This window comes from Molossus molossus, unplaced genomic scaffold (genome assembly GCF_014108415.1).
Source record: "Molossus molossus isolate mMolMol1 unplaced genomic scaffold, mMolMol1.p scaffold_m16_p_13, whole genome shotgun sequence".
Classification (NCBI taxonomy): Eukaryota; Metazoa; Chordata; class Mammalia; order Chiroptera; family Molossidae; genus Molossus; species Molossus molossus.
The window spans coordinates 6,701,418-6,722,306 of record NW_023425348.1 but is presented as its reverse complement, the minus strand read 5'-3'; the positions used below and the strand labels follow the sequence as shown (position 1 = coordinate 6,722,306).

The window sequence follows — 20,889 nt, the reverse complement described above, 5'->3', positions numbered from 1 at the left end:
CCAAAATGTAGTTATGATCTGATGGCAGTCTGAACGGGGTTGGAATGACAGAAAGGGAGACGTGGAGAGGCCCTTAGAAGGTGATAAGTGTAAGATGTGGTGTAGACGGAATAGGAGGGCTAAAGAGAAGAAGATAAAGGTAATGCCACCTGCTCCCGTTTCCCCATCCACGCACCTGTCTCCAGGGGTGCAGAAAGTCTAGTACCAACCAAGGAAAGTGCTTGCCAGGCTGGGTGCCCTGCCGAGGTGTGCCTCTGAAGGAGGGACCTGGGGGTGCAGCACAGGGCTGATCTGTATTAAGACACTGTCGACCTTGTAGGCACTCTGCAAACAGACAGGGTTCAAGCAGTACATCTGCGTGACGAACAGCTGGGGCTCCCATGTACCCCGAGTAGAACCACTGAAATTCAGTCCTGGCTTGGTTGCTGGGTGCTTTCTAGCTCTGTGATCTTAAGACAAGTTACCAAAATCCTCTGTGCCTCCTTACTCTGGTCTCCTTGCTCTGTTCCATTGATCTGCCAGTCCATTCATATTCTGTGTCACAGATTTAGTAGTTTTACAATAAATGTAAATATATAGAAAGATGAGTGCCTCCTGATTACTATTTTTTTTCCCATAATTTTCTGGCTTGTTTGTTCATTTTTTTCATATGAACTTCCAAACAGCTGGGTAGTAACTTTTACATTAATTCATAGATTGAGGAGAATTTGAATCTTTATAATGTTGGGTATTGCCAAGACCAAAAGGTGTTGCCTTTTCATTTGTTCAAGTCTTTATTTATATTTTTAGAGTTTTCTTTACATCAATCTTGCGTATATATCATACTTTTTATTGCTTGGTATTTTGTCTTTATTTATATCTGTTGCTGTTGGAAATGGGGTTGTTTCTTCTATTATTCCCTCAACTTGGCTGTTGTTTGCTATGTGGAGGCTATTATATGTTAATGTTGTATTCAGCCAACTTAGTGAATTCTCTTACCGCTGTAATAGTTTATCCGATGTTGTCTTTCTTATTAGATTTTTGGAGTTCCACATATGAAAGTATTGGTCATTTTGCCTCCTCCTTTCCAATGGCTGTAACTCTAACTTCTCTCTGTCTAGTTGCATTGGTTAGTATTTCCAGAACAGTGTTAACACTGAAGATGGTGGGTACTCCTAACATGGATGGAAATGCCGCTGAGGTTTTCTCATTCAACTTTGGAATTCAGAGAGATTTACGGTGACCAGCTGAGAGAGTATCATACATTCTTACTTAACCATGAGGTTTTAATAAGTGAATATGGCTAAAGACGTAGACTCTATGAGTCCATTTATACAAAAATTCATGAACAGATAAAAAACTAATCTGTGGTAACAAAAGTGAGGACAATGGTTATTTTGGTGGAGAAAGGACTGATGGGAAGGCACGTGAGTCTTCAGGAGGCCTGGCAGCATTCCGTAGGTGGGCCTGGGTGGGTGGGTGGGTTTTTGGATCAGTGTTATGCTTCTTCATTTGAAAGAATTTGGAATAATTTATTCTTTTTCTAGACTCTAAAAAAGTTTAAGAACTTTTAGATATCATTATTTTTTTTTTCTTCTTTTAAAAATAGGCTTAGACAATTAGTAGAAATTTCTGGCATGTAGTGTTATAGAGAGAAAGTTTGCCAACTTTTTCCATTTATTCTTTTGTAATTGGACTGTTCAGGTTTTCTATCTTTTGTAGAGTCAATTTAGAAAATTACATGACTTATGAAATTATTCATTCTCTTGAAAATTTCAAATGAATTTACATGGAGTTGAGGACAGTAGTATTTTAATTTCCTTTATACCTTGGTTTTCCCTCTCTATGACTTATTTGGTAGAGTTTAACTTTCTTTCTTATTAGATTACTAACTTACTTATGTATTTTCCTAAAAGTCACCTCTTGGATTTTTCTAACATTTTCCTTTGTAAATTAATATATTTATTTCTGCTCTTAGCTATTAAATCCTTCCTTCTGCTTTCCTAAGCATTGTTTTATTATTTTTGTAGCTTCTGAAATTGAATGTTTAACTCATTTATTTTATATACCTTTGATTATTGATAGTACTTGATGAAAGACATTTCTCTCTTGATGTTACTCTGACTGTATCCCATAGAATTGATGTGTATTATCTTAATCATAATGTTCTAACTATGCTTCTCTATATATCTTCATTTCTTTTTTGACCTAAGAGTTGTTTTATTTTATTTAAAAAATATTTTTTCCTTTACTGATTTTAGGGAGAGAGAAAGTGAGAGGGAGAGAGAGATAGAAACATCGATTAGAGAGAACATCGATTGGCCACCTCCTATATGCCCCACATTGGGGATCGGATCCACAACCTGGGCATGTGCCCCGATCGGGAATCTAACCGGCGACATCCTGGTGCCTGGGTCGACGCTCAACCACTGAGCTACACTGGCTGGACTAAGAGTCGTTTCAAAAGATTTTAAACTTTTTTTCCAGTGGTGAGAATTTTATTTTATTTTATTTTAGATTTTGTTATTTATTTCTAGTTTTAGTGTAATATGACCAGGGAATGAATTTTTCACTTTTTTTTTACTGTGAATGAATTTCAAATGAAGATTTTTTTCTGCTTTGAGAGTACAGAGTTCAAAATATACAAATTAAGTGTACTCATTAAGCTATATTATTTTGGTCTTCTGTAGACTTAATTTTTATCCACTTGATCTTTGATCACAGATAGTTGAATGAAGGCCTTTTACTATTGATGTGTTTTTGCCTGTTTCTTCTTTTCTTGTATCTTCTTCTATATTTGCTTTGCAAATATTGACGTTACCCATTTACCCATAGGTAGTCGGAACTCTTTAGTTCATGGTGAATTGTTTATTTTAGCATTATAAAGAGTCATTCTTTGTCTCAGTTAGTGCTTGTCATTCCAATCCAGTCTCTCTGATGTTTACATCCTGAACTGTTTATTGTTCTGTGCGTGTACCTGGTACCATTGTCCATCTGTTTATTGTCGATCTCTTCAATCCCTTTGTTTTAGGTGGATTTTATGTGCAGGGGGGTTGGCTTTGCTTTGTGATACAGTCTGAAGTCTTTATTTATTTTTTAATAAGTGAGTTTAGCTTATCAACGTGGATTTATGTGACATATGCTTGCTCTTAGCTCTTTCATGCTTTTTACATTATGCTTCTGGTTTTTTTTATAAAACACTCTCTATGTGGACCACACCCCACACCCCACCCCATTGGCCTGGTGTGTGTAATTTAGAAGGTTTGTATTTTTCTGGCACTTACTTACCTTCCTAATTATAACTTTATATAATATGCCTAATCCCCTATTTCTTTAGATAGTGTCTGTTAGTTCTCTATATAATACATTCAATCCTCTGTTTCTTTAGATAATAGGTAGTAATTTCTTTCACATCTTTGTTCTGTGTGTTTGCTTCACCAAGATAATTGCCTCATTACTTTCTTTTAAAATCATGGTGAAATATTTAGTCACAATTATTCAGCTCTGTGGAAACATTTGCCTGTTGACTCGTCTTCATCTACCATTTGCTTTTCCTGTGTCTTCACTGCTTTCTTTGTATAGACCTGTGCTGGATCCCTTTTCAACAGCACTCTCTTTGGAGGGGGGAGTTCTTCCTGAACAGCTGCGTGCTGTGGGCTTGTGTGCGGGCTGGGCTGCGGTACAGGCGACCAGGACTCAGTGTCCGTGCACAGGAGCCTACGCCTTCCTTCCGTCCAGCCAGAGAGGACAGGAGCAGCCACTCTCTGCAAAGGTGGACTGTCCAGGTGCCACCCGGTCTTGCTCCACCTTCTCTGTCTCATGGAGTTGGGTCCAGAGCTTCTCTTGGCACCACCCCATTTACTTCGTCCCTGCTTTTGAAGTCGTGGGGTTCAGGGTTACACCTCAAGGAGGGCTTCTCACCTTCCAGAAATGTATGCTGCCAGTTCTTTCTGAGCTCTGCTGCTGGGACTTCCTCTCTGTCTGTCTTGTGGTTCCAGGTGTCAGGTCTCTCTAATCCTGCCTCTTATTGCCTCATGGCTCAGAGGAGCTTTTCGAGAAGGAAGAAACGCCAGCTTCACGTGGCTCTCGTCTGACTGGAAGTTGACTGTCCCTGCTGATATTATCACCACAACTCTGCTGCCAGGTGATGGGTCGCAGCATCCGGTGGCCGTGCCTGGAGACAGGAATGGGTCCTCAGAAGCTGGTGAGAAGGGTCTGGTGTCAGGAGGGTCGGCGTGTTCAGGCTTATAGACAGGGGACCAGGTGGTTCCTCAGCTCTGACAGCCACCCACAGGGCAGGAGTGGGGGCACAGAGGCAGCTCTGCCTCCTGAGGACCCGGAATCCGCTCTGTGCATGGGGGTGGGGGGGCTCCATGACCTTTAACATGTCCAGTGCACACAGGAGCAAGAGTGTTCATCTTACATTTACAGGTGGGGCGACCAAGGGTCAGAGGGAAAGGAGTGGCCAGCAGGTGGGCCTCCCGACCTCCAGCCATGAACTCTCACATGGCAGGAGCCTGTGGTCTCAAGCAGGGGCGCCCTGGAAGAGAACACCTGCGGCGCCCTGAAGCCCATCTGCACGCCCAGCCTCCGGGCCTTGTGCTCTGTTCCCTGCCTGGGGACTTCTCCTCCCACCAGCTGCACCTCCACCCCTGTCCACTCGTCCCAGTACGTCCTTAGGGCCGCCCTCCTTGACCCTTCCCCTTTCTCTCTTGCCTTGAGCTTCCTGTGTCCCTTACTTCCCCTTCTTTGGGAAGACTGCTTGCTTCTCTGCCCTTACTCTTTGCTAGCAGCACCCTCTTTCCCTCGCTTTTCACTCCTCGCTCCCTCCTCTTGCTCAGGTCTCTGCAAGAGCCATCGGCTCCAGGCTGCCCTGACCACCCCCAATAAAACAGCACCCTCAATTAACCTCCACCAATTTCCTTTCATTCAAAGAAGGTTATTTCATAGATGTTTTTGCTTGTGAATTGTCTGCCTCCAAGCACTAGAACACAGTTTCATGAGAGCAGGATTTTATTTGTTGTATATGGGCACAGTGTGCTCAGCAACTAGAAAAGTGATGTCATCTAATAGGCACTACATATATATCAGGAAGGGAGGGAGGGAGGAAGAGAGGAGGGAGGGAGGGACGGCCACTCTGTCCCACATCACACTGAGCCAGCATCTGTGTTTTATTTCTCTCTTTCTCCCTGTAAACTGCCACGTCTTTGTGTCTGGGACAGAGGCTGCCTCTTCGTGTTAGAGGCTCCATATATGTTTTTTGACTTGAATCGAGCGCAGCATGTCTGCCTGACTGAGTCTCAGAGTGAAGACGATGTTCAGAAGCCTGGGGAGCAGGCCTGTCTGTCAGGCAGTTCCTATTGCTACGCTCCTTCCCCAGGCGCTTCATTTGCAAAAGCATCTGTTGTGATATGAGAACTTTTTATAGGCAACAGACTTCAGCTGGTAGGAACCGGAAGTGTTTCTAGGAGGGCCCGCTAAGGCCTGCCCCTAGCCCCGTGCCGGAAGTGGGCGGAGGTGGGCACGGGTGGCCCCACTGTTTGGCTTGTCCTCTGACTGTGCTCCCTGCCCACCCAGGCCACACGGGCATTTGTGGAGGGGCTGGGAAGGACACCGGTCCGGCAGGCTCTGGGCCTGCACTGACAGATGGGGACAGCGGGTGGAAGGCCTCCCTGGGGTCGGGAGGGCCTTGCGTCCTCACTCCTTACAGGAATGGTGTGGCTCCTCTCCTGGCCCCATCTCTCGGTCTCAGCTTCCCAAACAGTCATCACTTTGAAGCCACGCCCTGAGACATTTCTGTAGAGACTGCAGATGTGCTCACCAGCCCTGACACCCTCCAGGGTCCCGCTGTGCTCACCCCGACGGTGCAGGCTCCAATAATGAAAGTTTAATTCAAGTGGAAGAATATGAAATTGCTCAACATGCCCAGCAATTTGCTGAAAAAGGGAGAGGAGTCCTCAGGGCTGAGGAGGGGAGCCCCCCACACCCCCCTGGAGCTGGTGGCCGGCGGCAGGCCCCAGAGGTCGTCGGCCCCGGAGGCCCGGCAGTTGTGACCCAGACCGACACGTTGCCACAGGGATCTCTGCAGAAACCTTGAGAACCGCTGCTCTGGTCCCAACTTGTCGTGGTGGGATTCCCTCTGCACATCCCTGACACGTCCATCCGGCCTGTTTGAAAACTGCCAGTGTGATGGCCTTCACCGTCTCGGATGACAGCTGATTCCGCAGAAAGCCTGAATTGCTACTGAGCTGCCGGTGGTCCCCGCCGCTGCCGTCCCCTCCCGGAGAAGAGGCTGAGCTCGCGCCTCCGCGGGTGCCACCAGCAGGGCTCTGCAGCGCCGGCTGCTCTGTGAGGCAGGCGGCCTGTGGGGCCGCCGCGTGCCCTGGACTGGTGCCGGGGGCCACATCTCCCCAAAGCAGCCCGCAGCCAATCTGGGAGCGTGCGGGGCCGCTTGCGCCTCAGTGGGGCTCATTCCGAGGCACGAATATCGACCGTTTTCCGGTTTTCGGGCAGGACGCAGCTGCGTCCCATGCGGTCCCATGCCCAGACGCTGGTTTACGAACACGCCCTTGACTGGCTGCTTTCTTCCCCTGTCCCTCTCTCCCTGAATTCTGCGCTCCTTCCAGAAAACGCGCCTCCGGAACCCTGGGCTCAGAGGTTGCTTCTGGGGGAGCCCAAACCAGAAAAGCTAACCACAAACATACACGAAAATCGGAGAAAACAGTCAGATGGAGAGACGTACCGCTCCTTGATGTGAAGAGTCGGCGCCGTAACATACCCCCCCAGCTAATCACTGTGTTTGATGTCCTTGTGGTTTAGAAAACTGATCAAATGACTGCAAAAGTCATGGGAATAAAGCGCACAAATATCTAAAACAATTCTGAGAGAAAAACAAAAAAGGAAACCTCGCTTGGCCGTGTATCCACCCAAGTTCAAAGCTCTAGAAAGAAAGCAGCACATCACCGCCTGGGAACCCCAGCTGGCCCCAGGGCACCACGCGGGATCCCCAGCAGGCCCCAGGGCACCACGCGGGAACCCCAGCAGGCCCCAGGGCACCACGCGGGAACCCCAGCAGGCCCCAGGGCACCACGCAGGAACCCCAGCAGGCCCCAGGGCACCACGCGGGATCCCCAGCAGGCCCCAGGGCACCACGCGGGAACCCCAGCAGGCCCCAGGGCACCACGCAGGAACCCCAGCAGGCCCCAGGGCACCACGCGGGATCCCCAGCAGGCCCCAGGGCACCACGCGGGAACCCCAGCAGGTCCAGGGCACCACGCGGGAACCCCAGCAGGCCCCAGGGCACCACGCGGGAACCCGAGCAGGCCCCAGGGCACCACGCGGGAACCCCAGCCGTACACAGGAGAGGTGCATGTCAAGAGGAACAGAGGCTACAGGCTCTTCTCCATTTCGGCAGAGACCCAACAGAGGAAAAGGGCTTGACCCCCAGCAGAAGGGTGCACTTCGGGTAAGAGGAGGGTCAGGTCCCAGGCAGGGGGCCTGAGGCCAACAGGCATTTCTCACTGGGTAACAGGAGCTCCTGCTCAGAAAACCAAGGCTTGTCCAGCCCTCTGCCCTGTCTGAGGTTTCCTGGGTTGGTAAACATATCCCACTTGTGGGGCAGGTGGGACAGGCAGCGTGGTCAGTCCCTGGTGGGGGATCAGCCAGAGCCCAGTGACATGGCACTTCCATGATCGTGCAGAGGGTAATGGGAACACTTCTGGACAGCGATGTGCTATTAGCTCTGGGTGTGGGCTCTGGTCACATGCTTCCCGTCCCCAGTATCTGGCCACATCTGCTCCCTGACCCCAGACCCAGGTGCAGAGTGACACACAACTGTCTGGCAAGGAGCCCTGCACAGCGGCACACGAATGTGCTGCGAGGACATTGGTGAGATTTGGTTTCACCCAGTTTCACAGCAGAGACTGTTCGGTGCTGGGAGCGGGCGCGAGGGGGGAAGACACGATGCCTTCAAGCCCTCCCCAAACACCAGGCATGCACACATGCACACATGCACACGCACTTGTGCACACATGTTCTGTTATATGTGTCAGCTTGGCTGTGCCACAGGGTATCCAAGATATTTGGTCACACATTACTCTGGGTATCTCTGTGCTGGTATTTGTGGATGATTATCATTTAAATCCATGGTCTTTGAGCAAAGCAGATTGCTCTCCATGATGTCGGTGGCCTCATCCAGTCAGCTGAAGGTCTGACTAGAACAGAAAGACCAGCCTTCCTTGCACCAGAGAGACTTCTCCAGAAGACAGCCTGTGGACCTCACCCGCAAGGTTGGCTCTTCCTTGTGCTCCAGCGACAGCTTCTGGATTCGACCTGCAGCTTCCGCTCTCCAGGGTCTCCAACCCCTCGGTTTGGACTTGCCAACCTCCATATTCATGTGAGCCAAGTCCTTTTTAAAAATTACTATTATTATTTTTAATCTGCACCTGAGAATATTTTTCTATTTATCTTCAGATAGAGTGGGAGGGAGGGAGACAGAGGGAGAGAGAGAGAGAAACATCGATGTGAGGGGGACACATCAACTGCCTTCTGCATGACCCGACCAGGGCTGGGAATGAAGTGCAACCAAGGTATGTGCCCTTGACCGGAATTGAACCCACAACTCATTGGACGGCGGGTCGACGCACTAACCACTGAGCAAAGCCGGCTAGGGCTAAGCCAATTCCTTATAATAAATCTTTTTACATCCTATTAGTTCTCTTTCTTTGGACAACTCTGACAAACACACACGCACATGCATGCACATGTACACACACGCACACATATGGACACACGTGCACACACATGCATGTGTGCGCATACACAGGTGTGCACATATGCACAGTTGGTCCCTAAGGCTGTAGCCAGAATGGGGTTTGGCAGCATTACTGTCTTTCTCCTCATCCCCTGCTTTCTCTCCTCTGCCTCACACCTACCCGCAAGTCCCAAGGATGGACAGAGACAGAGGAGAGAACTCTAGAAGTAACATCCCAAGAGCATCCCTGGGGCTGACTCTGGGAGACCCACCTGCAGGAGCTTGGCCCCCATTCCATACCTGGAGTTTCCGCAGCCTTGCCCAGACCTCGTGGAATGTTCCCAGAGGCACCAGGAAAGCCCTCTCCTGTCTGGGGACAGCAGGACCTTCACAAGCTCTGGTTCCTCTACTTGGTCTTCTCCACTCTGCCTCCTTCCTCCCTCCCTTCTCATTTCCACTCCCCACGCACCCGGGCCATGCGGCCACTGCTGTTCTCAGATCCTTGGGAGACAGACCCCTGGTCTCACTGAGAGGAGAGAGGTCCAGAAGGGAGGGGCCTGGAGCAGAAGGCAGGTTGCCAGGCAGTGAGTGCCCTCTTCCTAGCCCATGAGAGGAGGGTGGATAGGGTGGCCTCCAAGGATGGGCAGCTGGGAGCTCCCACCGTGTCCCAGCTGGAGTGTAGAGGAGAGAATTCTGGGTGTGCCCGGCGCCTGATGGGGGCCCAGTGAAGACCTGCTGATGCCAATGAATGATAGAGTGACAGAAGACTTTTGCCAAATCACTGGTCTTGCTTAAATCTCAATTTCAGCAGAAATGAATGTCTTGAAATGACTATCCTGGGAGACCATATGTATGAAAAACATCATTCTCCCTCGAGGTGGTATAATTTCCCACTTTAGACACAACCCTTCTACAGAATGTACACATTCATGGCCACATTTTCTCAAGAACCCCTGACATTTCCTGAGGGCCAGGCATTGTGTTAGACCCAGAGCCACCACATTTGATCATCTCAGCAATTTTATGCAAAACCCTTGGGTATCCGTGTTTCACAGATGTCAGAGGAGAGTCTCAGATGGTGAAGTGATCCTTCCAAAGTCACAGAGCTGGGGAGTGACTGAGCTGAGACCCAACGTTCTGTAGTTCATTCACTCACAGTTCCTCCAGGCCCGTGAGTGACACCGGGCACACGGGTGAACCAGGATGACAGGGCTCCTGCGCCCACGGAGCGTAGATCGTTCAGTCCGCTCAGAGCTCTCCCACTCCCCCTCGTCAGGTGGTCTCCAGAACCCTCCATCTCCTCGTCAGGTGGTCTCCAGAACCCTCCATCCCCTCATCAGGTGTTCTCCAGAACCCTCCATCCCCTCGTCAGGTGGTCTCCAGAACCTTCCATCCCCAATCTCCCTCGTCAGGTGGTCTCCAGAACCCTCCATCCCCACTCCCCCTCGTCAGGTGGTCTCCAGAACCCTCCATCCCCTCGTCAGGTGGTCTCCAGAACACTCCATCCCCAATCTCCCTCGTCAGGTGGTCTCCAGAACCCTCCATCCCCAATCTCCCTCGTCAGATGGTCTCCAGAACACTCCATCCCCACTCCCCCTCGTCAGGTGGTCTCCAGAACCCTCCATCCCCTCGTCAGGTGGTCTCCAGAACACTCCATCCCCAATCTCCCTCGTCAGGTGGTCTCCAGAACCCTCCATCCCCAATCTCCCTCGTCAGGTGGTCTCTAGAACCCTCCATCCCCCGCTCTGAGTTCTGGTCCCGTGGTGGCTCTTGGTCGCTGCCCTCTACCTTGGGCCAGTGACTCTCTTCGCGGGAAAGTTAAAGCACCAGCCCCCTGGGTGGCTACAAGGAGCTCCAGATAACCCTTGCCCCCCTGAGTCCCCCCAGGCTAGGTTAGCAGCCCGTGCTTTGGGTGAGTGCATCCCAGCAAATTGTATCAGGTTGGCATGTGTCTCCAACAGTCACCAGATTCTGCAGGCTTCCAGGACACAGACCCCCAAGCCTTGGCATGGGTGCCTCACGCAGCCAGTATTTAGGAAGTATCTGCGGAGAGAATGAATGCACACAGAGTGGAGCCCTAGAGGTTGGGACGGAGTGATATGCCCCTGGCTCTGGCTGCTTCTTCCAGATGTTCCCCAGCGTGAGCACACAGCTGCCCTTCCCACTCAGAGTCCGTAATGAACGTGGCACCCTCAGGAATAAACATGTACCCGAGGGCTCCAATCTTTCTCATTAGAGGCCCAGGCAGATTGCTTCTCTCCATGGTCCTGGTGCTGCTGAGTGAGTCATGCCGCCCAGCAGAGGACCCTGTGCTGTCCCAGGGTGAGAGCCCTCTCATCCTTCAAGATCGAGTACTAATGGCCAACACAGGGCCCCCACACTGGACGGACATGGGCCCAGTTTGGCATCTTTGAGTGGAAGGTCCAGGGGGTGCCCCGGCCCTAACGGGCTTCAGGATAAAGCCCCAGCCTTCAGCTGACATTCAAGGCCCTCCCGGGCTGGGTCTCAGCCTGCCTTCCTGGGGCTTTTGTTCCCTACACCCCTTCCTGAAGCGCGTGCCTTTCTTCCCCGGGAGTTTGTTTATGCATTTCCCCTCTGCTGAGCCTTGTCCTTATGGGTCGCTCTGAAGCTCAGTCACGGTGGAAAAGCCCACGAAGTGGCACTTCCTTCATAAAGATTTCCTTGACCGACCCCGGTGCGGAACCCACAGTCCTCCGGTCACGGTCGCATCGAATGTCCTCCAGCCCTAGCTCTGTCACTGTGCGTCACTCTTACCTGTGTCTCAGGCTCCTTGTCTTTAAGGGAAAGGAAACCCCTTCACGGTTTTCATGAAATGTAAATGACCTTCAATTATTGAACATTTACAAACATTTATTCTGTATTTGGTTCCAAACACACAGGGCTCGGTGCGGAAGAGAAGATGGGTACAAGCACAGCCTTACTCCAAGGAGCTTGCGGTTCGGTGGAGAGCGATCTGAATGGCACTAACAACAGCTTCACATGTGCGCTTCCCTGGCACGTGGGGCTGAATGCTCTGTATACAGACAAATGCAGAAGAGATCATAAGGCCAAGAAATAAAGTGCTTTGAAATTAGATAGAGTCGCAAATAAATGGGAGATGATCTCGTTATGGCTACTCATCCCTGGGTGTCTCTCTGTCTCGGCTCCTCCGCGAGGCTGTGAGCTCCGTGAACCAGACAGAAACCAGCCTTCTCCGCACCTTCCACGGTGCCCGCAGCCAAGCGTGTCTCACTCCATGACCTGCTGGTTGGTTAATGTCCCTCCAGAGCCAGGAGGACCGAAGGAAATGCTGTTCGTTCAGAAGTGAAGGCACGGGAGGCCCGGCCAGCAGCGTCTCTGGACGTCCCCTCGCCCAGCTCCTGCCACCGACCAAACTCAGCAGGTGAGGAGCAGATGACCTTCCAGAGGGGCTTCCCTTTGGAGCCTCTGCTCTTCCCAGTAGGTCCGACTGTCCGACTTACATTCCCTGAAAGTTTCTCTCTTAGAATCACTGGCCTCTCCCAGACCACGGGTCCTAAACGTCCTCCCGCTGCAGTGGTCTGTGGCCCGTGGGCCCGGCCCAGCGGAGGAGGGAGCAGAGCCCCCCATCCCTCCCGGAGCAGGTTCTCCTCCCTGCAGCTCCAGCCCTCCGGTCCCACTTGTGAGCTGGCCACGCGCAGAGCCTGGGCTCTGAGCCTCAGGACACCTGGGTCGGCCTCAGCCCTGGAACCGCCCCTCCTCCGGCCCGATTCGCCTCCGTAACTGCGCAGAGCGTCTTCCGTCCTCCTCCCTCACAGGATCGTTAGGAGAAGCAAACAAACACGTGTTAATGCACTTTCCCACCTGGCTCACGTGCAGCAGAGCCGAGGGGTTGTCGTCACCTGTAGGTCTTGAGTTTTCAGCTGGTTTCCCTGAACCAAGGATGGATGCGCAGACCAAATGACCCCCGGGAAGGGGAAGATATGGAGACCCCAGGGCTGCCCAGGCCCCGTCAAGGGACATCACACGAGCAGAGACAAGCGTGTGCTCAGTCTGTGTCCTTCTCCGTCCCTCAGGGAAGGCTCTGCAGGAGGGTGGAGGGGGCAGGGTGATGTCCTGTGGTTCTGGGCAGAGACAGGGCAGGCGGGGAGGTGTCTGCTGTCCGGCTGGGGCAGGATGCTCCTCGGGGCCCAGCTGGCTTGTCGAGGACTTCATAAAAGGTCACTGCATCTGCATGGAGAATTTTCCAGCTTTTAATTAAGCCAACGAGGCTGTGCGTCGGTCAAGTTCAGTCTCTAATCCCCAGTTAAGGCGCTGGGCCCTTGCCGCATCCGGCACCGGCTGCCGCCGGCCACGGTGATTGTGTTTCTGGCCATCTCGCTCTCCCTCTCCAGCAGAATTTCCAGTGGGAGGGAGCCTTCCCTCGGGCTCCTGCCAGCGGAAGCCTCCCCCCAGGTGACGTCCCGGGGTGTGAGCAGGGAGGCCTCTGTGCTCAGCTCGCTTCCAGCTCCCCCACGTCCCTGTCCCGTCCGAGCTCCTCTTCTGCTCCCTGCAGGATCCTCTCCATGTCTCTCGTGGCCTCAGGCCACTTACTAGGAACCTACTCTGTGCCAGGCACTTCGCATACTTACCTTTAATTCTCAAAACAAGCCGTGGAGGAAGAGTGACCTCTCCTCTCCAGAGGGAGAGGCCAGGGTCTCAGAAGGCGTGACCTGCCCCAGGGGAGGGGCGGAGCACAGACTTACTGTGGGCCTGTGTAACCCGCTCTGTCACCAACCAGTGCCCACTCCACGGGCTCTGCGGGGCCTGTGGCTGAGGACAAGGAAGGATGACCAGATTGCTATAAAACAGCTCGTGACAATAATGACGGCTGCCATTTTTGAGCCAGTGGCCTGGCATTTAGTAGATGCTGAGTATTCAGTTTTGACATGAAAGAAATCTGTTCAGATACTGTCTGGGCACATTACTATACATCTCATTCAGCTTCACAACAATCCTGCCAGACAAGTAACTTTACTTCCATTCTACAGATGAGCAAACTGAGACACAGAGATTAAATTTGTCTACAGGTTGAAATATATGAAATTTCTGCATCTGTAGGTAGAAAATGGAAAAATATCACCAACTTCATAGGGCTCAGCCTAATTATAGATAAAGTAGCCAAGATTTGAGCCTAGTTCTTTCTTAATTCCAAAATTCCCACCTTCCCTCTATAGCATGGCCTTCCTATTGCAGCCTTTTAAAAATAACATGTTTTTATTGATTTTTTTTTTAGAGAGAAAGCAAGGGAGGGAGAGGAACATCAATGTGAGAGCTACACTGATCAGCTGCCTCCTGCACGCCCCCTACTGGGGATCAAGCCCGCAACCCGGTCATGTGCCCTGACCAGGAATCAAACCAGGACCTCTCAGTCCTGCGGTGACGCTCAATCCACTGAGCCACATCGGCCGGGCCCTTTTGCAGCTGCTTGAAACCGTGTGATGAAATAGAAGGAAGCTGGTGCTGTGCCGAAGAGAACAAACTCCCTGCCAACCCTCTCCTCCAATTTTGGAAGGCCTCTTCCTTCCCTGAGAAGCATCGGCCTGGGGAGACTTTCCTGAACAGGCTATTGGTCAGAAGCACACAGGCTGGACTGTGGGCTTAGAATGACCACGACAACATAGACAAACAAACAACTCTCTAAGTAGAAATGCATAGGCAACGCCCACGTAGACAGAGGTTCTCACAGAGCTTTGTTCCAGAGATGAGGCTGGCCCAGACAGCCCCCTGATGATGGGAAGGGCTGGGCTCTCGCCGCATGCCTGCTCCAGGCTCAGCAGAACGCACACCCTTCATCAGGGCCGAGCTCCTGGTTGTAGACTTGCAATTGGGATTTAGTTTGATTTCTGAAACTGGACTGTTGGGCCAGCCTTGGAGCACCAGAAGTGTAGGCACTACTGACCAGCTGCTAGAAAAATCAGCTTAGGAGACAAAGACATCTTTCCGTGTTAACCCCCATCCCAGTGTCACAGAAACATGAAAGGCATAGGGTGCTTTCAGAACCCCAGAGATGTCCCTTCTGCATGCTCGTGATTTACGAGTAAAGAAACCGAGGCCCAGTGTTACCCTGCCCAAGACCATGTGCTCACCGGGGCTGAACCAGGCTGTTCTGTTCTAAGCTCCCAGTGTCTGGCAGAGAGCCTGAGCCATGCTAGGCACTCAACAACTGTTTACAAACATGGACAGACATGCTGACGAAAGAGTAAACACAATGGAGTGAGCCGAGGGATGCCTGCATCAGGCCTTGTCCCATGGCCATTCCCCCTGGAAACGGTGTCTCCCAGGGCAGGGGAGCGCCCTGCTTCAAAGCAGGTGGTTACTGGGGCCAGGCCATTTCAAGCTCCAGTCTGTGGTCCGACCAACTTGAGGGGCCTGGGTGGGTGGCTTCTTCCTTCTGTGGGACAGCACTGAGAACTGTGTCCTTTGAACTGTGCCCGGGACCAGTTATCCCCATCTCCTCTGCACCAGTCCCCACCCGTGAGGGCACTGAAGACCATCTCCTCTGCACCAGTCCACCCGTGAGGACACTGAAGACCATCTCCTCTGCACCAGTCCCGCCCCGTGAAGGCACTGAAGACCATCTCCTCTGCACCAATCTCGACCCGTGAGGGCACTGAAGACCATCTCCTCTGCACCAGTCCACCCGTGAAGACACTGAAGACCATCTCCTCTGCACCAGTCCCGCCCCGTGAGGGCACTGAAGACCATCTCCTCTGCACCAGTCCCGCCCCGTGAAGGCACTGAAGACCATCTCCTCTGCACCAGTCCACCCGTGAAGACACTGAAGACCATCTCCTCTGCACCAGTCCTGCCCCGTGAGGGCACTGAAGACCATCTCCTCTGCACCAATCTCGACCCGTGAGGGCACTGAAGACCATCTCCTCTGCACCAGTCCCGCCCCGTGAGGGCACTGAAGACCATCTGAAGGCACTGAAGACCATCTCCTCTGCACCATCTCGACCCGTGAGGCACTGAAGACCATCTCCTCTGCACCATTCTCGACCCGTGAGGCAATGAAAGCCATCTCCTCTGCACCAGGTCCCGGCCCGTGAGGGCACTGCAAGACCATCTCCTCTGCACCAAGTCCCGCCCAGTGAGGGCCACTGAAGACCATGCTCCCTCTGCACCAGTTCTCGCCCATGAGGCACTGAAGACCATCTCCTCTGCACCAATCTCGACCCGTGAGGGCACTGAAGACCATCTCCTCTGCACCAGTCCCGCCCCGTGAGGGCACTGAAGACCATCTGAAGGCACTGAAGACCATCTCCTCTGCACCAATCTCGACCCGTGAGGGCACTGAAGACCATCTCCTCTGCACCAGTCCGCCCCGTGAGGGCACTGAAGACCATCTCCTCTGCACCAGTCCCGCCCGTGAGGGCACTGAAGACCATCTCCTCTGCACCAGTCCCGCCCATGAGGGCACTGAAGACCATCTCCTCTGCACCAGTCCCGCCCGTGAGGGCACTGAAGACCATCTCCTCTGCACCAGTCCCGCCCATGAGGGCACTGAAGACCATCTCCTCTGCACCAGTCCCGCCCATGAGGGCACTGAAGACCATCTCCTCTGCACCCAGTCCCGCCCCGTGAGGGCACTGAAGACCATCTCCTCTGCACCAGTCCTGCCCCGTGAGGGCACTGAAGACCGAGCTGGCTAGCAGAGCGCGTGACTGCATCTGTCCGCAGGGAGCCTTTGCTGATCTCCCCAGCGAGGCTGAGTGAAACCCCCTCCTCCCCCATGGAGGCCTTCCCAGAATTCTTTCACCCTCAAGGCAAAATACTGAAATCACATGCAGCACTTGACAGATGCTGATTCCTCAGACCCACCCCGAAGAGAGTCTTACTTGTTGCTCTGGAGCAGGGTCTGGGCATCAGGATTTTCCAAAGTTCCTTAGGGGTTTTCAACCTGCAGCAAGTCCGAGATCCTCTGCGTAAGGTCCACTGTCTCCCCGTCACCTAACACAGCCCTCGAACTCAGGGAATGTTTGCGGAATGGATGATGGAAGGTGAAGGAACAAAGGAATGCAGGGCCCAGGAGCCAGCAACAGCGTGAGCTGGGATGTTCTGGGGAGACTGAGCCCAGGCCCAGTGCCCCTCCCACTCTCCACACACCTCAGCCCCCTCCCCATCCTCCACTAACTCAGATTCCGTTTGTCTGTCTATAGATTGGACTTGTGTGCGTCGGAGAAACTCCCCAGGTGATTCGCATGCACAGGTCTGGTTAAGAACAGTGAGCGAGTGAGTGAGGCATCTGAGCTAATCGGAGCGGTTTTAGTTGACAATGGAAAGTGCAGAAGCAGGAACAGGTAAGCATTTTATTTGGATTAGGAAATGGGTGGGTTGGACCTCCCACTAGTCTTGTTTCTTGTCACTCGATTGGCAAAATAAACAGCACCTGGTGGGGAAGGGCCATGCAGCCCTGTCCTCCCTCCTCTCGGTCCCGGTGCAGGAGAAGCTAGTAACTGCACTGGAACATGACTCGCCTTTTGGCTTTGGATTCCAACCCGCAGGTTGCTGTGGTTGCTGCCTGCTGTTAGTACGTCTACTGGATTGGAATTGAGGTCATGGTAGGGAGGAATAAACCATGAAGGGAAGAGGGGTGAGTCCATTTGGGATGTGGTGATAAATCCCATGCTCAGCTCAACTCAGCAGGACCTTGGAGCCTGAGGAACTGTTCAAGCCATTTGATCTTCAGTCTCCAGGGACATTGGGAGTAACGGAGAAAGTCAGAGATGATGGTGAGGAAGGAGACCAGCGAGTCAGCCCTGCCGGCAGTGTGGAGTGTCCTCCTGCTCATCTGCTGCGCGGACAGGAGGCTCAGGGCCGCTCCGCGGGGACACACCCTCTCGGCCGCAGAGAGTTCGGCAGCCAGGCAGAGAGATGGAGTGGTCCGGTCCCCGTGCCAGGGATCTGCGCACTGTCCCCAGCTGGGCTTACAGCCACGTTCAGTAGAAACAGTGAGACAAACGTACAAAGAACAACAAAACTACAGAAGTGGGCCTTTTGCTCTCAGTGTCCAATGATATCTCCTGTCAGGATGGAAATGTTCTGCGCTCCGTTGTCCAAGATGACGACCTCTGACTGGCAGGTCACACTTGGAGTGTGACTAATGGAGGGAACGGACTTTTAACTTTTATTTTATGTGAATGAATTTAAATGTAAATAGCCTGTTGGTGGCGACCATATAGGACAGTGCAGGTCTGTACCGTGGGGTGACTGGAGGGGGAAGAAGCACGAGCCTGGGGTGAGTGGGAGAAGAAAACACTGGCAGGCTCCCCCTAACGGGCAAAAGCACCAAGGCGTTGCTGTGTGGGTGGAACTCGTTACGAAACGTGTTCCCTTAGGGCGAGAGCCAGGCGCTCCGAGCTCGGCTTCTTGGGGTCGTGAGCCGATGGAGAGCGAGCGCTCTTGCTCCCATGCTATCACCAGCAGCAGGGAGGGAGGCTCCCCGCGAGTCCTGCTACACGCAGGGGGGATGACTTTGTTTTTCCCTTACACCAGTTCTCAAGTCCTTTCCAGGGAGAGTCTCTGGAAGAACAAGCGTCTGCTGGACCAGGGGGAGAGCTGGGCCGAAGAGCTGCCCAGCTGCAGAGCCCCAGCCCCTCAGCTCTATGCAGCGGCTTCTCAGACTGGGAGGCAAGACCTCCCGGGCTCCGACTCTGCATTAACTTGCAGAGTGGGGTTGAGAAACTTACTTACTCTCTCTGAGCCTTCTCTGTAAAATGAGGGGGTTGACAGCCTCTGGAAGGCCCAAGGTTCCTCCTAGCATGAGAATTAGGTTTCTAAGGATCTAACGTTCCCGTCCTGGACACAGATTGAGTCAAACGGGCAGTGGAACTCTGTCACTGCAGCGGGCTTTTCTCTCAACCCTGGTCACCCTCAACTTCAGCTGTTTTATTTATTGGTATTATCAGTACTATTAGAACAGCTTCTATTTTCTGCTGCTCAGCCTGGATCACCCCCCAGGAAATCCATTGTCAGCTTCAGCCAGGCCAGAGCGAGCAGTGACCCAGAAACACACAATCTGGCCCTGAAACCAATGGACGGGGTTCACACGGGAGCACTTGTTACCGTCTCGGCCCTTCTTTCCCTCGCGACTCCTTCCTTGCTTCCATCCTTCTTCCCCCCCTGTCTTTCCATTTCTTCTCTTTCCTCTGGCTTCCTCTTTCTCCCCCTTCATCCTTCCCATCACCTTCAGGTCTCCGCCTCCCCGGTACACCTGCCTTCTCCTAGGTCCTGGGAGCCTGGCCAGCCTGGTTTTATGCTCGTCCCAAGCTGCAGACTAAGCCACACTTTGGTGTGTGTGTGTGGGGGGGGGGGGGGCAGAGGGTGGCTGCAAAGGCTGGGGACGCTACCTCCAGTGTTTACAGATGAGTTTCCCTCTCCAAACACAGCAAGAGAGCGCCTGGCGACGGGACCAGCTCTTGCCGCTGACAGAAAACAACAAAGTAAGGTAAAAACCTTCCACCTGTTGTAGGCTGAATGTCTGTGTCTTCCCCAACTTCAGGATTGAAACCCTATCAGCCAGTGTGATGATATAAGAAGGTGTGGTACACTGCTGGTGGGAATGCAGACTGGTGCAGCCACTATGGAAAACAATATGGTGTTACCTCAAAAAATTAAAAATTGAACTGCCATTTAACCCAGTGATCCCACTTCTAGGAATATACCCTAAGAAGCCTAAAACACCAATCAGAAAGAATATATGTACCCCCAAGTTCATAGCAGCACTATTTACAATAGCTAAGATCTGGAAACAGCCCAAATGTCTATCAGTAGACGAATGGATAGAAAAGCTGTGGTACATATACACAATGGAGTACTACGCAGCTGTAAGAAAAAAAGATCTCTTATCCTTTGAGACAACATGGAGGGACCTAGAAAGTATTATCCTAAGCGAAACAAGCCAAACAGAGAAACACAAGTATCGTATGATCTCACTTATTTGTGGAATAAATGAACATAACAGTCTGAGGAATGGGGTAGTCCCAGAGACGTGGAAGTGGGGTACAGACTGACAATCCCGAGAGGAGGGTGTGGTGGGGGAGAGATGAACAATAGAACTTATATGCATGTATACATGACCAAAGGACATGGACAACAAAGCTGGGAACAGGGCGGGGAGGGAGAGGGAGGGGGAATCAGTGGGGGGATAAGGAGAAACATCTGTAACAAAAAATAAATTAATTAATTTAAAAAAAAAAGAGGTGTGGATTTGGGCCCTGGTTTGGCTCAGCAGTTGGAGTGTCGGCCTGCAGACCAGAGAGTCCCGGGTTTGGCTCCCTTTAGGGGCATGTGCCCCCCCAAAAAAAGGTGTGGAAAAAGGTAATTGGGATTAGGTGAAGTCATGAGGGTGGGGCCCTCCTGACCAGGATTAGTGTCCTTGTGAGAGAAGGAGGGAACTTGCTTCCTGTCTCCTGCTGCCACGTGAGGACGCAGAGAGAGGTGGCTGTCTGAAATCTGGAAGTAAGCTCGCACCAGAACCCAACCAGACTGGCACTAGAATCTCGAACTGTGAGTAGCCTCTGGAACTGTGAGAAATAAATTTCTGTTTTTGATAAGCCATCCAGTCTACGGTATTTTGTTATAGCAACCTGAACTAAGTCACAGCCAAACCAGCCCCAAACCCAAAAGTCCCAGAGGAATTAGCAGCGAGGTTTGGGATTTGGGAATCAAAGGGGAGGTTACTCCCTGTCCTCCAGCTGAGAGAGGGGGACCTGCGCCTCGTCTCACAAAGCGGGGCAGGCGAAGGGTGGACAGAGTCCCCGGGGCAGCAGGTAACTTCTCTGAGGACGCCCTGCAGCCTTCCCCCGCGACAGGCTCCTCGGCCGGCTGCCTCCGTCTGGAAGCCTCCGCAGGGCAGCTGCGCCTGGGCTGGAGGCCAGGGAGTCTGCATGTCACAGGCGGCTCTGTCCTCCTTCACCATGTAGGGTAGTGAGAGAGAAGCCAGGGGCCGAGCTCTCGGCACACTCGCGAGGACTTGCTGCCAGCTCAGATCAGCCATGCTTACGTTCCACCCACCCCTGCCCCCATTCCACAAGGAACCCTGCTCCACAGAGGTAAGATTTGGGGTGCTGGTTGCTTCTGGGACCAAAGTCCCCCTTCAAGCCCTGTTCCTCTTCTTCAGGAGTAGCTTAAAAGAA

At 52.4% G+C, this 20,889-nt stretch overlaps 1 pseudogene; it reads right to left on the bottom strand.

Annotated features, from left to right (window-relative positions):
- LOC118627752 overlaps window positions 1-16,308 on the bottom strand; it is a 107,195-nt pseudogene extending 90,887 nt beyond the window's left edge.
- Between the last annotated feature and the right edge of the window lie 4,581 nt (window positions 16,309-20,889).